Here is a 19,330-nt window from a genome sequence, read left to right as displayed (position 1 = left end):
TCCCGACCACGGACGTCAAGCTCACCGGCCTATAATTTCCCGGGTTATCCTTCCTACCCTTCTTAAATAACGGGACACATTAGCTATCCTCCAATCCTCCGGGATCTCACCTGTGTCCAGTGACGAGACAAAGATTTGCGTCATCAATAGATTCTTAATTCCAATTTTTGTTTTGAATTTAAATTCCATCATCGGCCTTGGTAGGATTTGAACCCAGGTCCCCAGAACCTTATCTGAGTTTCTAGATTAATAGTCTCGTGATAATACCTCCAGGGCAGATTTGAAAATCTGGTCCAGCTGGTCAGTAGCTGCAGAAACATCAAATTACAGAATCCCTACAGTGCACAAGGAGGCCATTCAGCCCATCAGGTCTGCACCAACAACAATCCCACCCTGGTCCTATCCCCGTAACCCCACGTATTTACCCTCCTAATCCCCTGACACTAGGGTCAATTTAGCATGGCAAATCAACCTAACCTGCACATCTTTGGACTGTGGGAGGAAACCAGAACACCCGGAGGAAACCCACACAGGCACTGAGAGAATGTGCAAACTCCACACAGTAAGTGACCCAAGGCCAGAATTGAACTCTCGTTCATGGTGCTGTGTGGCAGCAGTGCTAACCACTGTGACACCGTGCCGCCCTGAAGAGGATTTATTTATGGGGTCATGGGATAAAATTTGAGGCATGGGACTAATTTGAGCTTTAGTTCAGTTTAGTTTATTTATTAGTAGGTTTACATTAACACTGCACTGAAGTAACTGTGAAAATCCCCTAGTCGCCACGCTCTGGTACACTGTACCTGTTCGGGTACACTGAGGGAGAATTTAACATGGCCAATGCACCTAACCAGCACATCTTTCGACTGTGGGAGGAAACCGTAACACCTGGAGGAAACCCACACAGACATGAGGAGAACATGCAGACTCCGCATAGACAGTAACCTAAGCTTGGAATCAAATCCCGGTCCCTGGCACTGTGAGGCAGCAGTACTAACTCTCTCAAGGAGGAGGCATAACGATCCAAATTGCCTCCTTTTGTGCTGTTAGATTCTTTCATTCATATGAAGAAGATCGCAGAGATGAAGCACCGTTTGTGAAGAGTGAGCTGTTATCAGTTTGGATGTCAGCAGGAGGTAGCTGGAGCCAGCACCCAATAACTTAGGGAGGTAACATTTGTCAGAATCCCTTTTCAATTATCATCCTGCAGTGATGTTTCAAGCCCCACTCCAGAGCTTGAGCACATAATTCAGCCTGACACTTCAGTACTGCGCCGAGGGAGTAATGCATTGTCAGAGGTGCTTATCCTTCAAATGAAATGTTAAACTGTGGCCCCGTCTGTCTCTGTTCAGCTGAACCTAAAAGCTGTTCTTCGAAGGAGAGGGATTTCTCCTGGTCAATGTTTCTCAAACAAACAACTGAAACAGATTAACTGGTCATTATTTACAGTTTTCTGTTCGTTGGACTTTGCCACATGAAAACTGACTGCTGCATTTTCCAGTCTGAAACATCTTGAGCATGCAGATTTTTTTAAAGTTAAAGTTTATTCATTAGTGTCACAAGTAGGCTTACATTAACACTGCAATAAAGTTAATGTGAAAATCCCCTTGACGCCACACTCCGGCACCTGTTGGGGTAACACTGAGGGAGAAGTTAGCACAGTCAATGCACCTAACCAGCACGTCTTTCGGACTGTGGAAGGAAACTGGAGCACCCGGAGGAAACCCACGCAGACACGGGGAGAAAATGCAAACTCCACACAGTTATCCAAGCCAGGAATTGAACGCGGGTCTCTGGCGTTATGAGGCAGCAGTGCTAACCATTGTGCCACTGTGCCGCTGTACGCAATTCTTTTTTCCATTCTATAACTCATGATGGAAGTGCTGACATGAAATTATCATCACTTTTTTTAGTTCTTTCATGGAATGTGGGTGTCGCTGGCAAGACTAGCATTTGTTGCTCATCCCTAATTTGCACATTCTCCCCGCTCCGTGACCTGAGCGGCTTCAACCACATTTGAGGGCAGTTAAGAGGCAACAACATTGCTTTGGGTCTGGAGTTATGTCTAGGCCAGACCAAGTAAATATAAAATCCCTACAGTGCAGAAGGAGGTCATTCAGCCCATCAAGTCTGAACTGACCACAAACCCACCCAGGCCCTATCCCCATGTTCCCCATTTATGCTTTCTGGGTCCCTGACACTAAGGGGCAATTTAGCATGGCCAATCAACTTATCCCACCCTTCTTTAACCTGTGGGTGGAAACTGGAGCACCTGGAGAAAACCCATGCAGACACAGGGAGAATGTGCAAACTCCACATAGACAGTGACCCGAGGCTGGAATTGAACCCGGGTCCCTGACACTGTGAGGCAGCAGTGTTAACTACTGTGCCACCATGCTGCCCCAAGGACAGCAGGTCTCCTTCCCTAAAGGACATTAGTGAGTCAGATGGGTTTTTACAACAGCCGGTGATAGTTCCTTAGTCCCAGTCACTGAGATGAGCTTTCAATTCCAGAATTTATTTTATTCCTTGAATTTAAATTCCACCAGTTTCCATATCTGCCGAGCATTAGCCCGGGTTTCTGGATCACAATCCGATGACATTGCCACTGAGTCATTAATGTTGGACAAATTGGACCATTGTTGACGAGCCTTACACATGAGTAACAAGAGAATGACCAGTTCTTTTGGAACTTTACCTCATCAAAGAGCTGATTCGTTTAAGAAGTGGGCAAGACGAAACTGATTAAGGAACATCTATTGAAATGACAGATCGCTATCTTCAACAAGAGACTGTGGGTGGGAATCTCCGGCTATTCCTTGATGGTTGAGTTTCCTGGTTCCACCAGCAGTGCACTCATGCCCACAGGTTTCCTAACTGGTGGGGTGACTTCAATGGGAAATGCATTGAAGCCACCCCACCAGGGACCCGGGTTCGATTCCCGGCTCGGGTCACTGTCTGTGTGGAGTTTGCACATCCTCCCCGTGTCTGCTTGGGTTTCCTCCGGGTGCTCTGATTTCCTCCCACAGTCTGAAAGACGTGCTGGTTAGGTGCATTGACCCAAACAGGTGCCGGAATGTGGCGACGAGGGGAATTTCACAGTAACTTCATTGCAGTGTTAATGTAAGCCTTACTTGTGACTAATAAATAAACTTTACTTATATTTTTGAATTTGAGTCAAGTGCAGTAGTCACGGGGCATTTATTGTTGTAAAAAAAATTCACTCGTGACAAAAAGTGAGATCAGGTACATGAAAAGTAGTTAGCAATGAGCAACCATGCTTCTATACAGCAACAGATCATATTCTCAGGATGTCTAACTCACTTTTGCAGAAATGGATTACTTTTGAAGTCCTTCTCATCGCAAACAATTGGAAGCAGCTCCAAGGAAGATTCCAGCCCTGTTTTTCATATTCTAAAACGATGAAACTTTTAGGCCTATAAATGGTTACTGGGACAGGAGATTACATGTAGCAAATAATACCTTTATCAGTATCTTTTTTCTCCTATCTTGAAAGGAACATTGATATGATTAATATAAATGAGTTATTATTTCCTCTAAAATAGCAGGCAGCAGCATTCCAAATGTCATAGAATCCCTACAGTGCAGAAAGAGGCCATTTGACCCATCAAGTCTGCACCAGCCACAATCCCACCCAGGCCCTATTCCCGTAACCCCACATATTTACCCTGCTGATCGCCCTGACACTAGGGTCAACTTAGCATGGCCAATCAACCTAACCCGCACATCTTTGGACTGTGGGAGGAAACCGGAGCACCCAGAGGAAACCCACGCAGACACAGGGAGAACGTGCAAATACCACACTGACAGTGACCCAAGCCAGGAATTGAACCTGGGTCCCTGGCGCTGTGAGGCAGCAGTGCTAACCATTGTGCCAGCATGCCATCCTGTAGTTTGAGTTCAGGAACATTGATATTTCACGATGGATTTTGAGGGTTGTGCTGTCCCCAAAATCAGTTATTTAACCAAATACACCGGGAAGGAAACCCATGGCATTGGATGGAATGCCAGTTTTGTAGTCTACCCAGGGAGGATGTAATGCAAACTTCGTCCCAATCCCTTCAATCTTCCTAGAGGGCCAAATTGTGTTTAAACTGTCCCTCAAATTCCAACAATCCTTCCCAATCTTTCACACTCATTTGTAACCCATTGTGTATTGTGGATCATTGCTGAATATCACTCAGGACTCTCCGTTATGGCTGCTTCTAAGTTTAAAGTTTATTTATTGGTATCACAAGTAGGCTTATATTAACACTGCAATGAAGTTATTGTGAAAATCCCCCAGCCACCATACTCCGGCGCCTGTTTGGGTACACTGAGGGGGAATTTAGCATGGCCAATGCACCTAACCAGCACGTCTTTTAGACTGTGGAAGGCAACCGGAGCACCCGAAGGAAACCCATGCAGACACGGGGAGACTGTACAGACTCTGCACAGACAGTGATCTAAGCTGGGAATCGAACCCAGGTCCCTGACGTTGTGAGGCTGCAGTGCTAACCAATGTGCCACCGTGCCGCCCCACAGCAAACATCTCAAGTGCACACAGGAGTGTAATCATTGAAAAAATTGACATTGAGCCAGAGAAGGCGACATTAACTTGTTCAAAGAGATAGGTTTTTAAAAGAGCGTTCATGAAGGAGGGGAGGTGGAAAGGCTCAGAGGTCTTAGGAGATAATTCTACTGAAAATTGCCTTAATAAAGGCAAAATAAATAGTGTGTTGTACCAGTTCTATTTCTAGCTGCAGTGTGTTAATAGTAGTGATAGCAGGTCTAGTTAGGGTGAAAGAATGAATACTCCAGAAATCTCTTGAGTGTGGTGACATTTTTCTACAGAGATAATTTCAGTAGGAATAAAGACTGTGCACACAATGCAACTATGGTGCAGCATAGGGCTGTTAGCAGTTTGTCAGATTCTAATCTCCATCATGAGCAGAAAGTGCAAAGCTCACAGCAGAAAAGGAAATGACACTACCACCTTTCGTGTTTTTGATTTTGCATATGTTCCTCTGTGCTCTGCAACTGATAATAGTTCGCAATCTAATTCAATCATATTCCTCATTTCCATTTCAATATCCATGCCCTTTCTTCTTCTCCTGAAGGCACCGCTTTCTGTCAGGGTGAAAATGAAATGTTGCCGCAGTTCCGGAGGCTGCTTCCCCCTTTTGAGAGAGAGCTGACTGGTGGCGATTTAACCTGAGGGTCACCACACCTCAGGCGAGGGGCAAGATTGAGCCTTCATGAACAACCTCAACTGGTACAGGGATTGAACCCGCGCTGTTGGCATCGCTCTGCATCGTGAGCCTTCCATCCAACCAATAGAACTACCTGACCCTCGTCTGTCAGAGCGTGGTTTCACTGGAACTATCAATCCACTTGTGCTTGCCTCAAATGACGATTCTTCAAATCTAATCATGGACTTGTCATGAGTTGACTACGTTAGGGTGATGTGTTCGTGATCAGAAGTTGCTCTTTTTAATTCCCTATCGAGTTCAGGAGCATTAGGGTCAATCATAACTGCGTAATGAAACTCAAAGTAAGCTGATCAAATTTTAAGATTTAAAAAAATTGTTGTTGGGATGTAAGCATCGCTGACACAGCTAGCAATTATTGCCATTCCTAATTGTCCCCTGAGAAGGTGATTGGTGAGCCAATTTCTTGAACCCCCGCAAGGCATGTGGCGCTGATACCCCCACAGTGCTGTTACGGCATGACATCTGAGATTTTTGATCCCATAACAGTGAATGAGTGGTGATCAAGTTACAAGTTAAGATGGTGTGTGACTTAAGACCATAAGATATAGGAGCAGAATTAGGCCATTCGGCCTATCAAGTCTGCTCCGCCATCCAATCATGGCTGATATGATTGTCATCCCCATTCTCCTGCCTTCTCCCCGTAACCCCTGATGCCCCAATCAATCAAGAACCGATCTATCTCTATCTTAAAAACACTCAATGACACGGCCTCCACAGCGTTCTGTGGAAAGGAGTTCCACAGATTCACAACACTCTGGCTGAAGAAATCCCTCCTCATCTCAGTTGTAAAGGAGCGTCCCTTCACTCTAAGGTTGTGCCCTCGAGTTCTAGTCTCTCACACTATTGGAAACACCCTCTCCATGTCTGCCCTATCTAGGCCTCTCAGTATTCTGTAAATTTCAATTAGATTCCCCTTCATCCTTCTAATCTCCATCGAGTATAGACCCAGACTCCTCAACTGCTCCTCATGTGACAAATCCTTCATTCCTAGGATCATTCTTGTGAATTTTCTCTGGAACCCCTCCAAGACCAGCACGTCCTTCCTTAGCTATGGGGCCCAAAACTGCTCACAATATTCCAAACGGAAAGTGAAAGTAAACTTGCCGGTGATGGTGTTCCCATGCATCTGCTGCTCTTGTTCTTCCAGGTGGTAGAGGCCATGGGTTTGTAAAGTGCTACCAAAGGATTCTCTGTGTTTTGCTGTACTGCTACTTTTGTAGATGGTACACATTGCTGCCACTGTGCATCAGTGGTGGGTGGAGTGAATGTTTAAGGTGGTGGGCAGGGATCTGATCAAATGAGCTGTTTTGTCTTGATGGTGCTTAGCTTCCTGCGTGTTGTTGGATCTTCAGTCGTCCAGGCAACTGGAAAATATTCCATCGCAGTCCTAACTTATGCCTTGTAGATAGTGGACAGGCGTTAGGCTGCTTTAGAACAAAGAAGAAAGAAGAATACAGCAAAGGAACAGGCCCTTTAGCCCACCAAGCCTGCACCGATATGTGGTTTCTATCCCTCTGATCGCCTCCTGTTTATGCGTCAATCAAGATACACCTTGAACGTTGCTAACATGCCTGCTTCCATCACCTCCACTGGCAGTGCGTTCCAGGGAATTGCCATCCTCTGTGTGAAAAACTTTCCCCTCACGTTTCCCCTGAACTTACCACCTCTCACCTGAAACCTTTGTGCCCTCTTATAGTCAACCCTTCCCTGGGAAAAAGCTTCTGATTATCCATCCTCTCTATGCCTCTCATAATTCTATCAGGTCGCCCCTCAGCCTCCGTCTTTCCAGTGAAAACAATTTGAGTTTATCCAACCTCTCCTCATACCTAAAATCCTCCAGATCAAGCAACATCCTGGTGAACCTTTCTTGCACCCTCTCCGAAGCATCCACGTCCTTCCAGAACTGCACGCAATATTCCAAATGTGGCCGAATTAAAGTTTTATACAGCTGTAACATAATTTGCCACGTTTTATATTCAATGCCCTGGCTGATGAAGGCAAGCATGCTGTGTGCCTTCTTGACTACCTTATCCACCTGTGTTGCCACTTTCAGGGATCTGTGGACCTGTACGCCCAGATCCCTCTGTATGTCAGTGCTCTTAAGGGTTCTGCCATTTACTGTATAATTCGTACCTTAATTTAATCTTCAGTTGAGTTACTCACCAGAGAATTCCAAACCTCTGATCTGCTTCTGTAGCCACAGTATTTATATTACTGGTCCAGTTATGTTTCCGGTCAATGGTAACTCCAGAGATGTTGATCAAACTGGAAAATACAACAGTATTGATGCGAAACATGGGTTTGCGGAGATAGGGGCTGGGTGGGATTGTGGTTGGTGCAGACTCGGTGGACTGAATTGCCTCCTTCTGCACTGTAGGGATTCTATGATCCTCTGAAACAGAAACTACCAAAAGAGCTGAACAAAATATGTGAGTGAACCAAACTATGGCAGAATAAATGCAATTCAGACAATGATAAAGTATAGCACATCAGAAAGAAAAATGGGTTACACATGTACATTCTATTGAATTAGATCAGAATCAAGTTTCAGAAGAACCACAAGTCTCTGTCACCTCAATATTTAATGTATTGCTATGAAGCGGTTTATATCAAATAATGATTTTTAATCCACCGACCAGAAACCTAAATCGAACTTTTAAATGCAGACTTTTTAAAAACATAATGGCAAAAATGACTTGAACTCAGTCAGAAGTGACCAACCCCAATTTGTATTGCTATTGTTGTGGGAAAATCACCACTCGGAGTCAGATCTAAAGATTCAACGCACAGTTTTATCGGACAAAGCTTTGGGAGAAGGGTTGGGCTCTCCGCAGTGCACGCAGTCACCTTCTCAACTTTAAAATGGCAGTTGAGCATCTTTGATACATTTTCAAATAATGGACAAGTACGGACATTAGCCGTTAGCACATCGTTATACATAGAGTCGACAAGTACGGACATTGGCAGTTATCACATCGTTATACATAGAGTAGATACATTTATGCATTTATACCTCCCTTCAACGACTGATCTCGTTACAAAAACTCATTGTTTTGGTTCTGCTTTATCTCAAGTTAAGGTGCCTCGAGGTCTGATTTATTTCCTGCAGTAATTTGGACACTAACAGGTTTTAAATCATTGTGCAATGTCTGTGCCCAAGTCAGTACATCTTAATGTCTTTTCCCAGAGTCCATTTTGTGCCAGGTAACCATCTTGTATCCTTTCATTTTGAGTTTACTCCAACAAGTCCCCCTTTTGGTCAGGGTTACGATCTAATAATCCGATGGACCAACAATAGCAGCATCGTGGGTCTGGTTGTTTAATTCAATTGAAATTTCGTTTCGAATAGAAAAGTGTCTAATTTCGTTTCGGCCCATACTCCAGGGACAGAGGCACAGATGGCTCCAAACCCCTCTGTTTCCAGTCGCCAATCTCTGGTGGTGGCTGTGGCCACCTTGATAGTCTCGAGGTGACTTGTGAGTTTTCCCATTCCGGTTTTCCGGCCGTCCCGTTTTGGCCAGATTAATTCTCCCTTCCCACAGTCAATCAAAATTTCATACTCCTTCATTAAATCATTTCCCATTATTGTACCCTCGTTATTTTTACATACAGAGAATCTCATAGGTATATACAAATTGTTTATTTCTACTAACATGGTCTCGCTCAGGTAGGCGGGTATTTTGTTCCCTCCTATTCCTGGTAGATAAATCATCCTACTTGTAGTGGGTAAGGGAAGGTCAGTGACAGATATGGATGCTCCTGTGTCCACCAGCATCTCACATTGCCTGCCCCCTACTAGTGCAGACACACAGATCCTTCCCTCCTTCTTACCCTTATGAATGGGGGCTGCAGGCCATCAGTCTTGCGGATCTCAAAGGTTTCTTAGTTCCTCCAATCCTGCTGTGGACATGGATTGGGGCGGGGGTCTCCCATGTTTGTCCCAACATATTGCTTCTGTGTGTCCATTTTTATTACAATAATTACAATGTCTCCCACTGTTTCCAAATTTATTCCCTTTCCTTGGGATCCAGCACTCCTTTGCAAAGTGCCCTTGTCGGCCACAATTGTGACAGGTCAGTTTGGGCTTAGTTCCGCTCCCACTACCATAGGCGGCTACTCTCTCCCGTTTTACCTTCGTCTGAGATTTCTCCTCCCCGCCTCCAAGTACACCACTAGCCCATTCCACCAGTTCATCATAATCCTGGGACATGATCACTCCCTTCTTTAGGATGGTTTGGTGATCGCTGGAGAGCCCATCCTTGAAAGCCTGGATGAAGGCTCGATCCCCACGGTCTGGGTTTCCTTGCCCTGAGCATTCCTGGTATACTTGGAACAACCGTTCCCCGTATTCAGATGCTCCTACCCCCTTTTGTTGCTTGGTCGTTGTGATTCTACTCCAATTAGTAGGAGCATTTCCTAAAACTCTCTGGACTTCTGTTTTAAACAGGGCGAAGGGTGCCTGTTGGGCATCTATTTCTGCTGTTAGGGCTACTGTGTGTGTCCAACATCCCCCACTGTAGTCTTGTGCTGGGGGGATGGCGGACCCTCCGGCTACCTGCCTCCATTTATCCGCTGGACATGCAGCCCTAAGCAATTGGTGTATGTCCCTTAAGTGCAATTGGTGTCCTCCCCAAACCGTATCTAATTCTTCCCAAAATTTTGTATTTGCGCTTCTAGGTTGTAGTTTACCCAGGGAGGCCATTATCTGTTGTCTTTCGCTCGGGGTGAATGGTTTGTAATTTGCTGTTGGCTACGCGTCCGTTCCCCCTCGGGTTACTGGCGCCAAGTTGTGTTCTAGCGCTTCCCCTTCCTCTGGAGGGGTGGTTGGTCCCTGTTGTGTGGACTCATAAGAGGAACAGTTTCCCCTCCCCATTGATTCTCCTCTAATACTCGATTCCTTTTCTCCAAATCCTTTACTCTGGATTCTAATTTTTAAATCTTATCCTTATCTTCGTTCCACTTTTCAATGGAGGCGACTACTTGTTCAATTAGTCTAGCTAATTGATGTACTAATAATACCCCTGCCTTTTTTGTTTTGTCTCTCTTTTCCCGATCTACCCACTTTCTTTGTTATTCTAAGGTCTGAGAAACATCCCAGCCATCCCTTTGCATCTTCTTAATCAACACGTGTCTGTCTGTCATATATTTATCAATAAGAGAACCCGTAGGTCCCCGCTTAGTTTCTCTACCTGCCATCTTGCAGACTTCTACATCCCCGGCCACGATTACTTCCTGAGCAACGTGTTTTCTCCACCGTTAGGGTTTCTATTTATACTCATGGCCACGATTACCTCCTCGGCAATGTGTTTCCTCCACCAGAGTCCGGCTCTAGGTCAGAGTGATCAGCTCCTTACCGCACCACTTTACAATGTGACAGACAAGTACACAAACTACACAAACTTTTATGCAAACAGGTGGCAAACTCTGCATTTGTTCGCCACTACAGAGTTTGATGCTAAATGACCTTTATCACTTGTGCTTCATGATCCTAAGTGCCTTGGTGCCTCTACGCCCACTTCAGGGTCCTGACCTTTGCGTGGGGGATTTCCCCTCTTAACAACCGGCCTAAGGCTGCGCACTTGAGACAGGCACTTCCTTGTCCTTTGTCGATCAGCACAAGTAATCAATTCCCGTTTCTATCCGATAGTACCCCTAAATTCCCCTAATTTTCACCCATTTTTAACTGCATTGTTGGCTCAGTCTGACTCCCACAGGTTCAATAATCTCTACTCCAGTTCGCCGATCGAGGCCAACCGATCAACTCACCAGCAGTGAGATCCTTTGCCGACTACGCCAATTTGATGTGGGAAAAACATCACTCGGAGTCAGATCTAAAGGTTCAACATGCAGTTTTATCGGACAAAGCTTTGGGAGAAGTGCTGGGCTCTCCACAGTGCACGCAGTCACCTTCTCAACTTTAAAATGGCAGTTGAGCATCTTTTATACATTTTCAAATAATGGACAAGTACGGACATTAGCCGTTAGCACATCGTTATACATAGAGTAGATATATTTATGCATTTATGCCCCCCTTCAACGACTGATCTCGTTACAAAAACTCATTGTTTTAGTTCTGCTTTATCTCAAGCTAAGGTGCCTCGAGGTCTGATTTATTTCCTGCAGTAATTTAGGCACTAACAGGTTTTAACTCGTTGTGCAATGTCTGTGCCCAAGTCAGTACATCTTAATGTCTTTTACCCAGCGTCCATTTTGTGCCAGGTAACCATCTTGTATCCTTTAATTTTGAGTTTACTCCAACACTATAGATTCCACATTCCAAATCATTGGAGTCTCGTTAATCTGTCTGCAAAACACATCAATGACTTTAGGGGAATGTAAAGGACTCACATCTCCTGCCTCACTAGCAAGGCATCTATAGCAATAACATGAGGTATTTCACTGTTGGAGATGGACCATTAAGACTAATTGTTTGGACCATGGGACCCTGGCTAAATTGGCTTCCAGATATATGCCGGAATTTTACTGCCCCGCCCGCCCCAAAATCGAGCAGGCGAGGCTCATAGAACGGCATTCTCCATTGGCCTCGGGTGGGATCTTACGAGCCTCGGGCGAGCGAGGCAGTAAAATTCTGGCAATAAGCTAATCAAGTCACCTTGGTAATATATGGACAATGTATTTGGTTTAATCACCTTGGCAGTTGGAGTAGGAAGGTTATGTGACACGCCAATCCTTTCTATGTCTTAAGAGTTTGTTTTTCCAGCAGAAGTGACAACAAGCAACTTAGGGAGTAGATCTAAGTGGGGACCCTCTATCTCCTTTTTACTCCAAACCACCTGATTTTAAGCCCCATGATCATCCAGGGACCTCTCTCTGCAGGGAAATTTCTTAAACGAATTCATTGCAGCACAACCATCTCCCAAAAAACAGCCAGAACAATCGGAAGTATTGAGTTCCAACAAATTGAGTTTGAGGCCAGCTGTGTTATCATATTGCAGACTCTTTGACTTTATTTATGGACCCTAATTTGGCCAACCTACCTTTCGCCGCTCTCGAATCTGTATTTTTGCATGTCGGTGCATGTTTTATTATTTTACTTAGATCAGTTTAAGTATAATAAAGCTAGCCTATTTCTTTGCTAAACTCAAAAAAGCCTATCCGATTGGTTCTTTTCTGATCACAGCTTGTCAATAATTAAGTGCTCGGTGTATTGGCAAGTATATCCCTTTCAAAGAAACATAAACCTGTTGTTGTCAAAAAAGGAGAGGGCTCCTGACCTGAGCCTAACACTATCTACCAAATATAGAGCAATATTAAACGAAGTCAGTAGAATGTTGAATTAGAGAGACAAAGTAGAATCATAGAATTATTGGATAGTTATAGTGCAGAGGTGACCATTCAACATGATGTGTCTGGGTTGGCTCTCAGTCGGAGTAACTTACCAAGTGCCATTACCCGATTTCTCATCATAGCCCAGCACATTTTTCCTTTTCAACTAACAATCCAATTTCCTCTTGAATGCTTGAAATGATCCTGCCTCCACAGCACAATAAGGCAGGTTCCAGATTCTAACCACTCGCTAGGTGAAAACGTTTTTCCTCATGCCTCCATTGCTGGGTTGAGTGGGGGGCGGGGGGGTGAACTCTGAGGAAGTTGCAGAGATGCTACAGCGTGATTTGGACAGGCTGAGTGCATGGCCTGCATGGCAGATATAATACAATATGGATAAATGTGAGGTTATCCACTTCAGTCGCAATAATAGGAAGACAGATGATTACGTGAATGGGTGTAAATTGAGAGCGGTGGATATTTAATACGTTTTTTTTAAGAAATGGCCACGTTGCTGTGGATCTGGAGTCGGACATATGCCAGGTCAGGTAATGATGACAGATTCTCTCTGCTTCCTGTCTGACAACCAGTTCTCTATCCATGTCAATACATTACCCCCAATACCATGAGCTTTAATTTTGCTCACAAATCTTTTTTGTGGGACCTTGTCAAAAGCCTTTTGAAAGTTCAGATACACAGCATCCACTGGTTCACCCTTGTCCACTCTACTGGTCATATCCTCAGAAAATTCCAGAAGATTTGTTAAGCACGATTGCCCTTTAGTGAATCCATGCTAACTTGGACCGATCCTGTAACTGCTTTCCAAATGCTCAATTATTTCATCCTTAATAATTGACTGCAGCATTTTCTCCACCACCAATGTCAGGCTAACCGGTCTTTAATTCTTGGTTTTCACTCTGTCATTTTAAAACAAGTGGAGTGCCATGAACTACCCTCCAATCCACTGGAACTCTTCCTGAGTCTATAGAATGCTGGAAAATGATCACCAATGCGTCCACTATTTCTAGGGCCACTTCCTTGAGTACTCTGGGATGCAGAGCATCAGACCCTTTGATTTGATTTATTATTGTCACATGTATTAACATACAGTGAAAAGTATTGTTTCTTGCGTGCTGTACAGACAAAATGTGCAGTTCATAGAGAAGGAAATGAGAGAGTGCAGAATGTAGTGTTACAGTCATAGCTAGGGTGTAATGAAAGATCAATTTAATGCAAGGTAAGTCCATTCAAAAGCTGTGTGTGGGGTCCTTAATTATGCTGGCTGCTTTGCCGAGGCAGCGGGAAGTGTTGACAGAGTCAGTGGATGGGAGGCTGGTTTGCGTGATGGATTGGGCTACATTCACGACCTTTTGTAGTTCCTTGCGGTCTTGGGCAGAGCAGGAGCCATACCAAGTTGTGATACGACTGGCAAGAATGCCTTCTATGGTGCATCTGTAAAAGTTGGTGAGAGTCGTAGCTGACATGCCAAATTTCCTGAATCTTCTGAGAAAGTAGAGGCGTTGGTGGGCTTTCTTAACTATGGTGTCGGCATGGGTTTCCAGGACAGGTTGTTGGTGATCTGGAGACCCGGGGACTGATCGGGTTTTAATCCCAGCACTTTCCCCAATACAATTTCCTGACTAATAAGGATTTCCTTCAGTTCCTCCTTCATGCGAGGTTATTCACTTTGGAGGAAATAATAGCAAATTGGATTATTATCTAAATGGAAAAAATTACAACATGCGACTGTGCAAAGGGACCTGGGGGTCCTTGTGCATGAGACGCAAAAACCCAGTCTGCAGGTGCAACAGGTGATCAAGTAGGCAAATGGGATGTTGGCCTATATCGCAAGGGAGATAGAATATAAAAGTAGAGATGTCTTGCTGCATCTGTACAGGGCATTAGTGAGGCCGCAGCTGGAATACTGTGTGCAGTATTGGTCCCCTTATTTGCGGAAGGATATATTGGCCTTGGAGGGAGTGCAGAGAAGGTTCACCAGGTTGATACCAGAGATGAGGGGTGTTGATTATGAGGAGAGACTGAGCAGATTGGGTTTGTATTCGTTGGAATTTAGAAGGCTGAGGGGGAATCTTATGGAGACCTATAAGATAATGAAGGGGCTGGATAGGGTAGAGGTGGAGAGATTATTTCCACTTAGAAAGGAAGCTAGAACTAGAGGGCACAGCCTCAAAATAAAGGGGGGTCAGTTTAGGACAGAGTTGAGGAGGAACTTCTTCTCTCAGAGGGTGGTGAATCTCTGAAATTCTCTGCCCACTGAAGTGGTGGAGGCTACCTCGTTGAATATGTTTAAATCACGGGTAGATGGATTACTGATCGGTAAGGGAATTAGGGGTTATAGGGATCAGGTGGGTAAGTGGAACTGATCCACTTCAGATCAGCCATGATCTTATTGAATGGCGGGGCAGGTTCGAGGGGCTAGATGGCCTACTCCTGCTCCTATTTCTTATGTTCTTATGCTAGGCCCTTTGTCCCCTAGTATTTCTGGAAGGATATTTGTGTCCTCCTTAGTGAAGACAGATCCAAAGTATTTCTTCAGCTTGTCTGCCATCTCTTTGTTGCCCATTAAGAATTCACCTGATTTTAACTGTAAGGGACCTATATTTGTCTTCACCAGATTTTTCCCTTCACATATCTATAGAAGCTTTTGCAGTCAGTTTTTATGTTTTCTGCAAGCCTACTCTCGTATTCTATTTTCCCCTTCCAGTTAAACCCTTTTCCCCCCTCTGCTGTATTTTAAATTTCTCCCAGTCCTCAGGTTTGCTGCTTTATCTGGCCAATTTATATGCCTCCTCTTTGGCTATAACACTATCACTGATTTCCCTTGTTAGTCATGGATGAGCCACCTTCTCCATTTAACTCTTATGCCACACAGGGATGTATAGTTGTTGAAGTTCATCCATGTGTTCTTTAAATATCTGCCATTGTCTATACACTGTCAACCCCTCAAGTGTCCTTTGCCAGCTTATCCTAGCCAATGCATGTCTCATACCATCAAAGTTAACTTTCCTCAAGTTCAGGACCCTACTTTCAGACTTAATTGTGTCACTCTCCACCTTAATGAAGAATTCTACCATACTATGGTCACTCTTTGCCAAAGGATCTCACATTACAAGGTTGCTAATTAATCCTCTCTCATTACATAATACCCAGTCCAGGATGGCCTGCTCTCTAGTTGGTTCCTCGACATATTGGTCGAGAAAACCAGCCCTTATACATTCCAAGAAATCCTCCTCCATCGCATTGCAACCAATTTGGTGAGCCCAATCAATATGCAGATTGAAGTCACCCATAATAACTGCTGTACCCTTACTGAACGCATCTCTAATTTCCTGCTGGATGCCATCCCCAACCTCACTACTACTGTTTGATGGTCTGTATACAACTCCCACCAGTGCTTTTTGTCCTTTGGTGTTCTGCAGCTCCACCCATACAGATTCCACATTGTCCAGGCTAAAGTCCTTCCTTACTTTTGCATTAATCTTTTCTTTAACCAGCAATGCTACCCCATCCCGCTTTCTTATCCCATCTATCTTTCCTGAATATTGAAGACTTCTGGATGTTGAGTTCTCATTCCCTGGTCACGCTGGAGCCAGATCCCCGTGATCTTAATTACATCATATCCATTAATGACTATTTGCGTAGTTAATACATCCACCTTATTACAAACGCTCCTCAGATTGAGACACAGAGCCTTCAGGCTTTTTTTGGCATTTAATGCCCTCTTAGGATTATGATGTAATGTGGCCCTTTTTGATTTCTGCCTTAGGCTTCTCTGCCTTCCACTTTTCCCCTTACTGCCTTTTTGTTTCTGTCTCCATTTTACTTCCCTTTGACTTCCTGCATTGGTTTCCATCCCCCTACTATATTAGTTCATACCTGTCCCAACAGCACGAGAAAACACTCCCCTGAGGACATTGGTTCCTGCCCTGTCCAGGCCAGGTAGAGGCCGTCCGATTTGTACTGGTCCCACCTCCCCCAGAACCAATTCCAATGTCCCAGGAATTTGAATCCCTCCCTCTTTCACCATCCCTTAAGCTATGTATTCATCTTAGCTATCCTGACATTCCTACACTAACTAGCACATGGCACTGGTAGCAATCCTGAGATTATTATCTTTGAGGTCCTACTTTTTAGTTTAACTCCTAATTCCCTAAATTCAGCTTGTAGGACCTCACCCCAGTTTCTACCTTTTCCGTTGGTGCCTATATGGACCTTGACAACTGGCTATTCAGCCTCTCCCTCCAGAATTGACTGCAGCCGCTCCAAGACGTCCTTGACCATTGCACCAGAGAGACAATATATCATCCTGGAGTCTCATTTGCGTCCGCAGAAATGCCTGTCTATTCCCCTTACAATTGAATCCCCCATCACTCAGGCTGCAGTCCCTCTCCCACCGGCTCCACAAGCTCACTGGTAGAATTACATTTGGCTTAATTTTCTTCCTTTTCCTATCTAGCAATTTTATTAAGTAAATGCGAGGTGATGCATTTTGGTAGCTCAAACCATGGCAGGACTTTTTCAGTTAATGGTAGGGCATTGGGGAGAGTTATAGAACAAAGAGATCTAGGGATACATGTTCATAGCTCCTTGAAAGTGGAGTCACAGGTGGACAGAGTGGTGAAGAAGGCATTCGGCATGATTGGTTTCATTGGTCAGAACATTGAATACAGGAGTTGGGATGTCTTGTTGAAGTTGTACATTGGTAAGGCCACACTTGGATTACTGTGTACAGTTCTGGTCACTCTATTATAGAAAGGATATTATTTTACTAGAAAGAATGCAGAAAAGATTTACTAGGATGCTACCGGGACTTGATGGTTTGAGTTATAAGGAGAGGCTGGATGGACTGGAACTCTTTTCCCTGGAGCGTAGGAGACATAGGGGTGATCTTATAGAGGTCTATAGAATAATGAGGGGCATAGATCAGCTGGATAGTCAACATCTTTTCCCAAAGGTAGGGGAATCTAAAACTAGAGGGCATAGGTTTAAGGTGAGAGGGGAGAGATACAAAAGGGTCCAGAGGGGCAATTTTTTCACACAGAAGGTGCTGAGTGTCTGGAACAAACTGCCAGAGGTAGTAGTCGAGGCAGGTACAATATTGTCTTTTAAAAAGCGTTTAGACAGTTACATGGGTAGGATAGGTACAGAGGAATATGGGCCAAATGTGGGCAATTGGGACTAAGTGGTTTAAAAAGAAGGGGCGGCATGGAAATGTTGGACCGAAGGGCCTGTTTCCATGCTGTAAACCTCTATGACCTCTATAAATTAAGACAGACTCAAACCTGAAGCTTCAAGTGTCTTGTACATTTGGGCTTTTTGCCACATGAGAAGCTACATTTATTAACTAAAGCAACCGGAGGAAGTGTTCCTATTCAGCGAAATTTAATGAGTCATTGCATGTCAGACATTTATAGCTATTTAAGAAGGTGATTTTTTTTTTAGTGTTTAATTAAGAAGGGTTTACAAAGCTGCATTTCCTGTGTTATGTTATCTAATCTTGATTTCCTTCAAAACACTTGAAATTGTAATTTTATCAGAAGTAATTGAACATGCCTAGCGATGCAAAGCAAACACCACTTCCCATTTCTAATGTAGCAGGGAAATTGAGAACTCAGGGGATTAGGCAGTTTGATTTAAAATAAAATCTATGCAGCACTATGAATGTAACTAAGCAAATAGTAATTGATGCAAGTCATAGGTGATGTACAAAATAATATTTACAAATAATGGACGGCAAGGTGTGACTTCTCAACAAGAGTTTCAAAGAACAAAGAAAATTACAGCACAGGAACAGGCCCTTCAGCTCGCCAAGTCTGCACCGACCATGCTGCCCGACTGAACCCTACCCTTCCGGGGACCATATCCCTCTATTCCCATCCTATTCATGTATTTGTCAAGACGCCCCTTAAAAGTCACTACCGTCTCAGTTTCAGCTGAGAAGAAATAGTAAGGGACGAGTAAATCAGTCCCTTATCACCACTTTTGCATGCACGTTTCTTCACTAGAACTTGCATTCAGCTACAAGGGGAACCTTCGCTAGTGCAGTTTAAAGGGACAGGCATTCAAAGTGCAGGTAAGGCAATTTAGGTTAACTTCTGAGACTATAGCATTTGTGGGAATATCATGCAGTGTTCTTCAAGCAGTTGAGGTGAGTTGCTGGATTTGGAAGTGCATCCTTAGCGGGAGAGCAGCCGATTTGATGACAGGAAGATTGCAACAGGTCTGTAACACAAGGAGGAGAATGGAGGGGCTGCGGAGAGGGGCAGTTCTGCATGGAGGGAAGTTGAGGAGGAGAAATTTTGATTTATTATTGTCGCCACATGCATTGGTATTCAGTGAAAAGTATTGTTTCTTGCGCGCTTTACAGACAAAGCATACTGTTCATCGAGTACATGGGGAGAAAGAAAGGCGAGGGTGCAGAATATAGTGTTACAGTCATCGTTATAGTCATAGAAAGATTAAAAAGAGGTATGGGGGATGCCTAATCAAAAGCTGAGATCCTTTTTGGTTATTTGTTCTTGATTCAACCTTACTCTTTCTTTATTATATGATGCCTGCTTTGTTGCTCCGTCCCATTAATTTAATACTGTTAAGCTTGAAGATATCTTTCAGTGGAGGATAGTACCATGTGACTAAGAAGGTATTGTACTGACTTTTATGCTTCTCGTCATCCTGATTATCACCCACGAAGCCAAGGTTATAAATTCAACATCTCCACACACAAAGCATACAGTTCTTTGATTTGATTT

This window comes from Mustelus asterias, chromosome 6 (assembly GCF_964213995.1).
Source record: "Mustelus asterias chromosome 6, sMusAst1.hap1.1, whole genome shotgun sequence".
Lineage (NCBI taxonomy): Eukaryota > Metazoa > Chordata > Chondrichthyes > Carcharhiniformes > Triakidae > Mustelus > Mustelus asterias.
Note: the sequence above shows the minus strand (reverse complement) of the source record.